This window comes from Tyto alba, unplaced genomic scaffold (genome assembly GCF_018691265.1).
Source record: "Tyto alba isolate M040663 unplaced genomic scaffold, T.alba_DEE_v4.0 Super-Scaffold_8, whole genome shotgun sequence".
Lineage (NCBI taxonomy): Eukaryota > Metazoa > Chordata > Aves > Strigiformes > Tytonidae > Tyto > Tyto alba.
In genome coordinates, this window is record NW_024881329.1 from 25123843 (window position 1) to 25135414 (window position 11572).

The 11572-nt window shown below is 53.8% G+C and overlaps 2 long non-coding RNA genes across 11 annotated transcripts; both read left to right on the forward strand.

The window, feature by feature from the left end:
* Nucleotides 1-4165: 4165 nt before the first annotated feature.
* LOC116962190 lies at nucleotides 4166-6618 on the forward strand. 6 transcript variants are annotated; one of them, XR_006164620.1, is made up of 7 exons: nucleotides 4166-4438; nucleotides 4573-4625; nucleotides 4723-4785; nucleotides 4867-4932; nucleotides 5016-5066; nucleotides 5136-5182; nucleotides 5299-6618. It is a non-coding gene; the product is annotated as an uncharacterized LOC116962190 (long non-coding RNA). The 6 variants fall into 6 exon arrangements; XR_006164619.1 differs by lacking the exon at nucleotides 4166-4438 and adding an exon at nucleotides 4450-4460; XR_006164615.1 differs by lacking the exon at nucleotides 4166-4438 and having other exon boundaries at nucleotides 4456-4625.
* Nucleotides 6619-8150: 1532 nt separating this feature from the next.
* Nucleotides 8151-11349, forward strand: LOC122152491. 5 transcript variants are annotated; one of them, XR_006164614.1, is made up of 6 exons: nucleotides 8151-9169; nucleotides 9304-9356; nucleotides 9454-9516; nucleotides 9598-9663; nucleotides 9747-9913; nucleotides 10030-11349. It is a non-coding gene; the product is annotated as an uncharacterized LOC122152491 (long non-coding RNA). The 5 variants fall into 5 exon arrangements; XR_006164612.1 differs by lacking the exon at nucleotides 8151-9169 and adding an exon at nucleotides 9181-9191; XR_006164613.1 differs by lacking the exon at nucleotides 8151-9169 and having other exon boundaries at nucleotides 9187-9356; nucleotides 9747-9797; nucleotides 9867-9913.
* Nucleotides 11350-11572: the final 223 nt, after the last annotated feature.

Sequence of the window (11572 nt, forward strand, 5' to 3'; positions counted from 1 at the left end):
TTGATGTGACAACTGGAAACAGCAGCGGCAGGGCAGGTGAAGGGCCGAGGTAAGGGAGCGGGAGATGGGAATCCGTGCGGGCAGACCCCAGTTTCAGGCGGTAACTCTCGGCACGTGTCTTTTCCTTGAGTTTTTTGCAGGTGCCGCAGATGGCCGCGGAGGGGCCGAGCCGCACGCAGACCGACAGTCTGAGAAGGTGAGGCGGTTGTCAGCCAGGTCGGTGTCTAATACGGAAGTATCGTAGGACCGCTCCGTTGAGCGCTCGCCTTGTTTTTGCAGGTGCTTTGGGAGCCGCCTTTGGGATCGGATGAGCGTTTGAAGCGAGCCGGGGTAGTCGCAAGGAGGATGGTGGGTGACTCGTTAGAAGCGCAAGGGTAACTTTGTCTCTCGGTATCTTAGGTAACGCCAGCGACGACGGCTGCAGCATCTGACTCTGCAAAGAGCCGGTGAGCGGAACCCCGCGCTGCTTCTGAGTACAGGGGGGTGTCGTGGAAGAGGTAGGCACGGAGCAGCGCGATGCCGACGGCCGGTTGTGTTTTCTCCCGTTGGTGTTTTCTTGCAGGTGAAGAGGAAGGCGGCAACTGCAGGAACGTGCTAGTTAGCTGCCGCGCTGCTTTTGTCGAGGATGGAATCGGACCTCCGGCCCTGTGAAAGCTAAGTCGACCGAACGGGGCCGCGAGGAGGGGCCGAGGTTGGGAATTGCAGGGGAGTGTTTGAAAGTTAGCACGGGGGAGAAGGCTGTACGGGAGCGGGGCCCTCCGGTCAGGTAAAGGGAACGGATTACTTTTTCCCCTCGATGTTAGCGTGTCCCGGGCAGGGCAGTTCCAGCCTCTGCGTGTGTCATCGTGTAGTTTGTTTCTTCTGTCTGCCGTGTCTTTGCCCTTCCTCGGCTCTAAATGTCCTCGCGTCTCTTTGGGCTCGAGGAGCTCGGCACGCGTCTCGGGGGCCATCCCTAGGGTTTCGAACGCCCATCTTCATCGGCACGCTGCCGATCGGGTGCTTTTTTTATTCTTGCGTTATGAGCTTAAAGCGTGGGTAGGTCTTGGAAGTTTCCGGTCGGGAGTCTTTTGCGCAGCATCGTCGCAGGCTCTGGCGTCAGCCCTGCTATTTAGGCATCCGTTGTTCCTGCCGGTGACTTCTTTCCCGTATCCTGACGTTCTTAGGTCTTGAAGCCCATCTTCTTGCGTACCCATCGTCTCGGTTTTGACGGTAGCTTCTCGTAAGGGGCCGTTCCACTTAGTGCTTCTTGTAGGCTGCCGTATAGCCTCCTCACGTCGCCATCGTGGCCCTCCGAGTCTTCTCGCCTTACGGCATACCCTTCTGGGTGTCCTTATCGCTTAGCGTTTAGTCCTCTTTGAATCGCGTCATTTGTAGTATTTTGTGTGTGTCTGTGTGGCTCGGAGCTGCTCTGCCTGGGGGTGTGGAGTCTCAGGGATAGGTGGAATAGAGTTCACGGGTACACTGTATGGGTTTGTTTTAAATAAGAAAACGAATCCTCCAACTGGGTGACATCTTTGTCTCCCCGGTGGGGTTTATTTTCACCCAGTCGCAGATGCTCTCTGAGGGTGACGGTCGCGGTCAGCGTCTGGGTGAAGGTCAGGTTTGGGCCGGGATTTCCTCAGGCTAGGCGCTCGAGTCCCCCAGGAACGGTATTCAGGGGGTGACTGCCCGTCGTGACGGTTGGGCGGAAGGATGGGCCGGTGGAGAGTGGGGGTTGGTTTTGGCGGTAGGTGGAATAGCGGCATGTTTAGAACGTGTCTAGCTGTGTAAGAGTATTTGTCGTCTCTTTTCTTCCAGGATGTAGGCGGGGCTCAATTTGACTACGTAGACTGGATTTAATGAAAACCTCTGTCAGGGGAATAAACTTCTGTTTTTTCCTGTCTCCTGGCTGGGTAGTTTTTCCCTGGTCCCGGCCGGTGTGTGACGCAAGGATCGTTATCTGGATTTGGGTGCAGGTCAGGCTCAGGCTGGAGTTTTTTCAGGCAGGATGATTTTTTGAGGCCCCCGTACCTGGTGTTTCTGAGGATCACGGAGGGTGATGACTTGTGGCGGTTTCGGTGGTAGGGTGGCCGAGGGGAGAGCGGGTGGTGGTTTGAGTGGTAGCTGGCTGTGTGGCGTTTAAAATGTGTGTAGCAGTGCCTGAATGGTTGATGTTTTGTTTTTTCCTTACGGGCTGTAGGTTGTGTAGCTTTTGTTTAGAGGCAGTAGACAGACAAAATAGAAAATAAAATATAAAAAAAAAAACAAAATACAAACAAAAAAAAAAAAAAAACAAAAAACAAACAAACAAACAAACAAAAAAAAAAAAAAAAAAAAAAAAAACAAACCACACAAAACCAAAAATCCAAAAAACCCAAAACGGCTGGGGGACAAGAAATTTTTTTTCTTCCTGTCCCCTGGCTGGGTTTTTACTCCCCGCTCCTGGCCGGTCTGCGAGGCGACTGTTGTCGCCTATGTTTGGGCGCAGGTCTGTCTCAGGCTGGTGTTTTTAAGGCAGTGAAACAAAAAAGGGCCGAACAATAGGCCTCAAACCAAGGTTGACTTCTGAGTGAATCCCCTGACCAGCGACCAGCATCTTATCAGCGTGAAAATGCACCCCTGGGAAGGATCCCTGGGAACAATCAGTAAACGACAGGAAGTAACTATAAATCCCAAATGTACCGAAAAAGAGGAACTCCTCAGACATGCCCGGATCCTGGCCAGATCTGGACGTGCCCGAGTGAGGCATATCAACCTCCCAGATATCTCCTGTGCATTTTGCATAGACTTGTTTGTTAAACTGTATAAAAGCCGGACCCTCTCGCAGCAAAGACGGAGACCTTACCTACGAGTGGACGCACTGCGTGGGACTTCCCAATTGCCGGGAAAGGCTCTCCGACCCTTCGCTGTGACGGGGCTCCCCAGCTGATGCACGGATCTGGATGATGGTCAAGTAGGAAGGCAACTGGTGATGTATCTTTCTTAATCACTAGAGCTAGCTTTATGTAGTAATGACTAGATGCGTTACCTCGCTTATTCTTTCTGCTGCTTTAAACCAAAGTGAAATAAGCCTATTTCTTTAGCTTGGTGATGTGTCCTTTGTGTTAACCCTGTCAATTGGCAAAACTGGCAGGCAGAAATTTTTTTGTGTGGCCTCCCCGGGAAGAGCCGGTTGTGTTTTCTCCCGTTTGTTTTTTCTTGCAGGTGAAGAGGAAGGCGTCAACTGCAGGAACGTGCTAGTTAGTTGCCGCGCTGCTTTTGTCGAGGATGGAATCGGACCTCCGGCCCTCTGAAAGCTGAGTCGAGCGAACGGGGCCGAGGTTGGGAATTGCAGGGAAGTGTTTGAAAGTTAGCACGGGGGAGAAGGCTGTACGGGAGCGGGGCCCTCCGGTCAGGTAAAGGGAACGGATTACTTTTTCCCTCGATGTTAGCGTGTCCCGGGCAGGGCAGTTCCAGCCTCTGCGTGTGTCATCGTGTAGTTTGTTTCTTCTGTCTGCCATGTCTTTGCCCTTCCTCGGCTCTAAATGTCCTCACATCTCTTTGTGCTCGAGGAGCACGGCACGTGGTTGAGGCGCCATCCCTAGGGTATTGAACGCCCATCTTCATCGGCACGCTGCCGATCGGGTGCTTTTTTTATTCTTGCGTTATGAGCTTAAAGCGTGGGTAGGTCTTGGAAGTTTCCAGTCGGGAGTCTTTTGCGCAGCATCGTCGCCGGCTGCGGCATCAGCTCTGCTCCTTAGGCATCCATTTTCACAGACTGCGACGTCTCCCCTGCATCCCTCCGTCCTAGGATTCGGACTCCTACTTCTCATCCACCGTCTCGGTTTTGACGGTAGCTTCGTATAACGGGCCATAACGCGTGACTCTTTCTGGGGCTGCCGTATAGCCTCCTCGCCTCCCAGTTGTGGCCCTCTAGGTCTTCTCGCCTGACATGGTATCTTGTCTGAGAGCCCTTATCGCTTAGAGTTTATCTTGGAATCAAACCTTTGGTAGCGTTTAGCGTTAGTGTATGCGTGTGCCTGTTTGGCTCAGAGCTGCCCTGCCTGGGGGGTGTAGAGTCAGGAGTAAGTAGAACGGCAGTAGAAGTCAACGGTTTAAATGTTGATACGCTTAGACCGCCTAGGCGACAGACGTACGGTCACCTCGTAGTAGCCATCCAGAGGCTGTGCGGACGCTCAATTCTAGGGCGTTTTATGGAGACTGTTGGAGCGGTGTGGGAGCGGCGGTCCAGCAGTAGCAAATGAGATGGAATCTCAAAGGTGTTAAGGCTCGCAGGCGTGGGAGCGTACGCTCTGGGGGGAGGCGCGTGGTTTTCTTTTTAACAACAGGCTGTAGTTGGATGCCGGCTAGTATCCCTAGGCGGAAGTGACACCTCCGGATTTGTTAAGCCTCCGGGTGACTCGCGTAACTGTTTTGACATGCAGATCGGTGAGATGCGCACCAAAGAGTGACGGGGGAGGTGAGCGGAGCGCTGTGAGAAGGTGGGTCACTGAGCGGTGCGGGAGGGAAGATGGCACCGGTGCTATCTGAGGGGATGATAGCGGTGTGTGGTGTGTTTTGTGGTGTTTTTTGTTTGTTGTTTTTGTTTTTTAGATGGAGAGCCACAAGCAAAGTAGGATTTTGGCACCGGAGGCAGCTTGGGCGAGGTGAGCCACGACGAGGGGGGTTAAAGTAGCAGTTCTTATTTTAGGCATCAAATTGTCGGTGAAAGTAGAAGCATCCCTTGTGGTCCGTGTGTTACAGGTGGCACGCGAGCCTTGACGTGACAACTGGAAACAGCAGCGGCAGGGCAGGTGAAGGGCCGAGGTAAGGGAGCGGGAGATGGGAATCCGTGCGGGCAGACCCCAGTTTCAGGCGGTAACTCTCGGCACGTGTCTTTTCCTTGAGTTTTTTGCAGGTGCCGCAGATGGCCGCGGAGGGGCCGAGCCGCACGCAGACCGACAGTCTGAGAAGGTGAGGCGGTTGTCAGCCAGGTCGGTGTCTAATACGGAAGTATCGTAGGACCGCTCCGTTGAGCGCTCGCCTTGTTTTTGCAGGTGCTTTGGGAGCCGCCTTTGGGATCGGATGAGCGTTTGAAGCGAGCCGGGGTAATCGCAAGGAGGATGGTGGGTGACTCGTTAGAAGCGCAAGGGTAACTTTGTCTCTCGGTATCTTAGGTAACGCCAGCGACGACGGCTGCAGCATCTGACTCTGCAAAGAGCCGGTGAGCGGAACCCCGCGCTGCTCCTGAGTACAGGGGGGTGTCGTGGAAGAGGTAGGCACGGAGCAGCGCGATGCCGACGGCCGGTTGTGTTTTCTCCCGTTGGTGTTTTCTTGCAGGTGAAGAGGAAGGCGGCAACTGCAGGAACGTGCTAGTTAGCTGCCGCGCTGCTTTTGTCGAGGATGGAATCGGACCTCCGGCCCTGTGAAAGCTAAGTCGACCGAACGGGGCCGCGAGGAGGGGCCGAGGTTGGGAATTGCAGGGGAGTGTTTGAAAGTTAGCACGGGGGAGAAGGCTGTACGGGAGCGGGGCCCTCCGGTCAGGTAAAGGTAACGGATTACTTTTTCCCCTCGATGTTAGCGTGTCCCGGGCAGGGCAGTTCCAGCCTCTGCGTGTGTCATCGTGTAGTTTGTTTCTTCTGTCTGCCGTGTCTTTGCCCTTCCTCGGCTCTAAATGTCCTCGCGTCTCTTTGGGCTCGAGGAGCTCGGCACGCGTCTCGGGGGCCATCCCTAGGGTTTCGAACGCCCATCTTCATCGGCACGCTGCCGATCGGGTGCTTTTTTTATTCTTGCGTTATGAGCTTAAAGCGTGGGTAGGTCTTGGAAGTTTCCGGTCGGGAGTCTTTTGCGCAGCATCGTCGCAGGCTCTGGCGTCAGCTCTGCTATTTAGGCATCCGTTGTTCCTGCCGGTGACTTCTTTCCCGTATCCTGACGTTCTTAGGTCTTGAAGCCCATCTTCTTGCGTACCCATCGTCTCGGTTTTGACGGTAGCTTCTCGTAAGGGGCCGTTCCACTTAGTGCTTCTTGTAGGCTGCCGTATAGCCTCCTCACGTCGCCATCGTGGCCCTCCGAGTCTTCTCGCCTTACGGCATACCCTTCTGGGTGTCCTTATCGCTTAGCGTTTAGTCCTCTTTGAATCGCGTCATTTGTAGTATTTTGTGTGTGTCTGTGTGGCTCGGAGCTGCTCTGCCTGGGGATGTGGAGTCTCAGGGATAGGTGGAATAGAGTTCACGGGTACACTGTATGGGTTTGTTTTAAATAAGAAAACGAATCCTCCAACTGGGTGACATCTTTGTCTCCCCGGTGGGGTTTATTTTCACCCAGTCGCAGATGCTCTCTGAGGGTGACGGTCGCGGTCAGCGTCTGGGTGAAGGTCAGGTTTGGGCCGGGATTTCCTCAGGCTAGGCGCTCGAGTCCCCCAGGAACGGTATTCAGGGGGTGACTGCCCGTCGTGACGGTTGGGCGGAAGGATGGGCCGGTGGAGAGTGGGGGTTGGTTTTGGCGGTAGGTGGAATAGCGGCATGTTTAGAACGTGTCTAGCTGTGTAAGAGTATTTGTCGTCTCTTTTCTTCCAGGATGTAGGCGGGGCTCAATTTGACTACGTAGACTGGATTTAATGAAAACCTCTGTCAGGGGAATAAACTTCTGTTTTTTCCTGTCTCCTGGCTGGGTAGTTTTTCCCTGGTCCCGGCCGGTGTGTGACGCAAGGATTGTTATCTGGATTTGGGTGCAGGTCAGGCTCAGGCTGGAGTTTTTTCAGGCAGGATGATTTTTTGAGGCCCCCGTACCTGGTGTTTCTGAGGATCACGGAGGGTGATGACTTGTGGCGGTTTCGGTGGTAGGGTGGCCGAGGGGAGAGCGGGTGGTGGTTTGAGTGGTAGCTGGCTGTGTGGCGTTTAAAATGTGTGTAGCAGTGCCTGAATGGTTGATGTTTTGTTTTTTCCTTACGGGCTATAGGTTGTGTAGCTTTTGTTTAGAGGCAGTAGACAGACAAAATAGAAAATAAAATATAAAAAAAAAAAACAAAATACAAACAAAAAAAAAAAAACAAAAACAAAAAAAAAAACCAAAAAAAAAAAAAAAAACAAAAAAAACCAAACCACACAAAACCAAAAATCCAAAAAACCCAAAACGGCTGGGGGACAAGAAATTTTTTCTCTTCCTGTCCCCTGGCTGGGTTTTTACTCCCCGCTCCTGGCCGGTCTGCGAGGCGACTGTTGTCGCCTATGTTTGGGCGCAGGTCTGTCTCAGGCTGGTGTTTTTAAGGCAGTGAAACAAAAAAGGGCCGAACAATAGGCCTCAAACCAAGGTTGACTTCTGAGTGAATCCCCCGACCAGCGACCAGCATCTTATCAGCGTGAAAATGCACCCCTGGGAAGGATCCCTGGGAACAATCAGTAAACGACAGGAAGTAACTATAAATCCCAAATGTACCGAAAAAGAGGAACTCCTCAGACATGCCCGGATCCTGGCCAGATCTGGACGTGCCCGAGTGAGGCATATCAACCTCCCAGATATCTCCTGTGCATTTTGCATAGACTTGTTTGTTAAACTGTATAAAAGCCGGACCCTCTCGCAGCAAAGACGGAGACCTTACCTACGAGTGGACGCACTGCGTGGGACTTCCCAATTGCCGGGAAAGGCTCTCCGACCCTTCGCTGTGACGGGGCTCCCCAGCTGATGCACGGATCTGGATGATGGTCAAGTAGGAAGGCAACTGGTGATGTATCTTTCTTAATCACTAGAGCTAGCTTTATGTAGTAATGACTAGATGCGTTACCTCGCTTATTCTTTCTGCTGCTTTAAACCAAAGTGAAATAAGCCTATTTCTTTAGCTTGGTGATGTGTCCTTTGTGTTAACCCCGTCAATTGGCAAAACAGGCAGGCAGAAATTTTTTTGTGTGGCCTCCCCGGGAAGAGCCGGTTGTGTTTTCTCCCGTTTGTTTTTTCTTGCAGGTGAAGAGGAAGGCGTCAACTGCAGGAACGTGCTAGTTAGTTGCTGCGCTGCTTTTGTCGAGGATGGAATCGGACCTCCGGCCCTCTGAAAGCTAAGTCGAGCGAACGGGGCCGAGGTTGGGAATTGCAGGGAAGTGTTTGAAAGTTAGCACGGGGGAGAAGGCTGTACGGGAGCGGGGCCCTCCGGTCAGGTAAAGGGAACGGATTACTTTTTCCCTCGATGTTAGCGTGTCCCGGGCAGGGCAGTTCCAGCCTCTGCGTGTGTCATCGTGTAGTTTGTTTCTTCTGTCTGCCGTGTCTTTGCCCTTCCTCGGCTCTAAACGTCCTCGCGTCTCTTTGGGCTCGAGGAGCTCGGCACGCGTCTCGGGGGCCATCCCTAGGGTATCGAACGCCCATCTTCATCGGCACGCTGCCGATCGGGTGCTTTTTTTATTCTTGCGTTATGAGCTTAAAGCGTGGGTAGGTCTTGGAAGTTTCCGGTCGGGAGTCTTTTGCGCAGCATCGTCGCCGGCTGCGGCATCAGCTCTGCTCCTTAGGCATCCATTTTCACGGACTGCGACGTCTCCCCTGCATCCCTCCGTCCTAGGATTCGGACTCCTACTTCTCATCCACCGTCTCGGTTTTGACGGTAGCTTCGTATAACGGGCCATAACGCGTGACTCTTTCTGGGGCTGCCGTATAGCCTCCTCGCCTCCCAGTTGTGGCCCTCTAGGTCTTCTCGCCTGACATGGTATCTTGTCTGAGAGCCCTTATCGCTTAGAGTTTATCTTGGAATCAAACCTTTGGTAGCGTTTAGCGTTAGTGTATGCGTGTGCCTGTTTGGCTCAGAGCTGCCCTGCCTGGGGGGTGTAGAGTCAGGAGTAAGTAGAACGGCAGTAGAAGTCAACGGTTTAAATGTTGATACGCTTAGACCGCCTAGGCGACAGACGTACGGTCACCTCGTAGTAGCCATCCAGAGGCTGTGCGGACGCTCATTTCTAGGGCGTTTTATGGAGACTGTTGGAGCGGTGTGGGAGCGGCGGTCCAGCAGTAGCAAATGAGATGGAATCTCAAAGGTGTTAAGGCTCGCAGGCGTGGGAGCGTACGCTCTGGGGGGAGGCGCGTGGTTTTCTTTTTAACAACAGGCTGTAGTTGGATGCCGGCTAGTATCCCTAGGCGGAAGTGACACCTCCGGATTTGTTAAGCCTCCGGGTGACTCGCGTAACTGTTTTGACATGCAGATCGGTGAGATGCGCACCAAAGAGTGACGGGGGAGGTGAGCGGAGCGCTGTGAGAAGGTGGGTCACTGAGCGGTGCGGGAGGGAAGATGGCACCGGTGCTATCTGAGGGGATGATAGCGGTGTGTGGTGTGTTTTGTGGTGTTTTTTGTTTGTTGTTTTTGTTTTTTAGATGGAGAGCCACAAGCAAAGTAGGATTTTGGCACCGGAGGCAGCTTGGGCGAGGTGAGCCACGACGAGGGGGGTTAAAGTAGCAGTTCTTATTTTAGGCATCAAATTGTCGGTGAAAGTAGAAGCATCCCTTGTGGTCCGTGTGTTACAGGTGGCACGCGAGCCTTGACGTGACAACTGGAAACAGCAGCGGCAGGGCAGGTGAAGGGCCGAGGTAAGGGAGCGGGAGATGGGAATCCGTGCGGGCAGACCCCAGTTTCAGGCGGTAACTCTCGGCACGTGTCTTTTCCTTGAGTTTTTTGCAGGTGCCGCAGATGGCCGCGGAGGGGCCGAGCCGCACGCAGACCGACAGTCTGAGAAGGTGAGGCGGTTGTCAGCCAGGTCGGTGTCTAATACGGAAGTATCGTAGGACCGCTCCGTTGAGCGCTCGCCTTGTTTTTGCAGGTGCTTTGGGAGCCGCCTTTGGGATCGGATGAGCGTTTGAAGCGAGCCGGGGTAGTCGCAAGGAGGATGGTGGGTGACTCGTTAGAAGCGCAAGGGTAACTTTGTCTCTCGGTATCTTAGGTAACGCCAGCGACGACGGCTGCAGCATCTGACTCTGCAAAGAGCCGGTGAGTGGAACCCCGCGCTGCTTCTGAGTACAGGGGGGTGTCGTGGAAGAGGTAGGCACGGAGCAGCGCGATGCCGACGGCCGGTTGTGTTTTCTCCCGTTGGTGTTTTCTTGCAGGTGAAGAGGAAGGCGGCAACTGCAGGAACGTGCTAGTTAGCTGCCGCGCTGCTTTTGTCGAGGATGGAATCGGACCTCCGGCCCTGTGAAAGCTAAGTCGACCGAACGGGGCCGCGAGGAGGGGCCGAGGTTGGGAATTGCAGGGGAGTGTTTGAAAGTTAGCACGGGGGAGAAGGCTGTACGGGAGCGGGGCCCTCCGGTCAGGTAAAGGTAACGGATTACTTTTTCCCCTCGATGTTAGCGTGTCCCGGGCAGGGCAGTTCCAGCCTCTGCGTGTGTCATCGTGTAGTTTGTTTCTTCTGTCTGCCGTGTCTTTGCCCTTCCTCGGCTCTAAATGTCCTCGCGTCTCTTTGGGCTCGAGGAGCTCGGCACGCGTCTCGGGGGCCATCCCTAGGGTATCGAACGCCCATCTTCATCGGCACGCTGCCGATCGGGTGCTTTTTTTATTCTTGCGTTATGAGCTTAAAGCGTGGGTAGGTCTTGGAAGTTTCCGGTCGGGAGTCTTTTGCGCAGCATCGTCGCAGGCTCTGGCGTCAGCTCTTCTATTTAGGCATCCGTTGTTCCTGCCGGTGACTTCTTTCCCGTATCCTGACGTTCTTAGGTCTTGAAGCCCATCTTCTTGCGTACCCATCGTCTCGGTTTTGACGGTAGCTTCTCGTAAGGGGCCGTTCCACTTAGTGCTTCTTGTAGGCTGCCGTATAGCCTCCTCACGTCGCCATCGTGGCCCTCCGAGTCTTCTCGCCTTACGGCATACCCTTCTGGGTGTCCTTATCGCTTAGCGTTTAGTCCTCTTTGAATCGCGTCATTTGTAGTATTTTGTGTGTGTCTGTGTGGCTCGGAGCTGCTCTGCCTGGGGGTGTGGAGTCTCAGGGATAGGTGGAATAGAGTTCACGGGTACACTGTATGGGTTTGTTTTAAATAAGAAAACGAATCCTCCAACTGGGTGACATCTTTGTCTCCCCGGTGGGGTTTATTTTCACCCAGTCGCAGATGCTCTCTGAGGGTGACGGTCGCGGTCAGCGTCTGGGTGAAGGTCAGGTTTGGGCCGGGATTTCCTCAGGCTAGGCGCTCGAGTCCCCCAGGAACGGTATTCAGGGGGTGACTGCCCGTCGTGACGGTTGGGCGGAAGGATGGGCCGGTGGAGAGTGGGGGTTGGTTTTGGCGGTAGGTGGAATAGCGGCATGTTTAGAACGTGTCTAGCTGTGTAAGAGTATTTGTCGTCTCTTTTCTTCCAGGATGTAGGCGGGGCTCAATTTGACTACGTAGACTGGATTTAATGAAAACCTCTGTCAGGGGAATAAACTTCTGTTTTTTCCTGTCTCCTGGCTGGGTAGTTTTTCCCTGGTCCCGGCCGGTGTGTGATGCAAGGATCGTTATCTGGATTTGGGTGCAGGTCAGGCTCAGGCTGGAGTTTTTTCAGGCAGGATGATTTTTTGAGGCCCCCGTACCTGGTGTTTCTGAGGATCACGGAGGGTGATGGCTTGTGGCGGTTTCGGTGGTAGGGTGGCCGAGGGGAGAGCGGGTGGTGGTTTGAGTGGTAGCT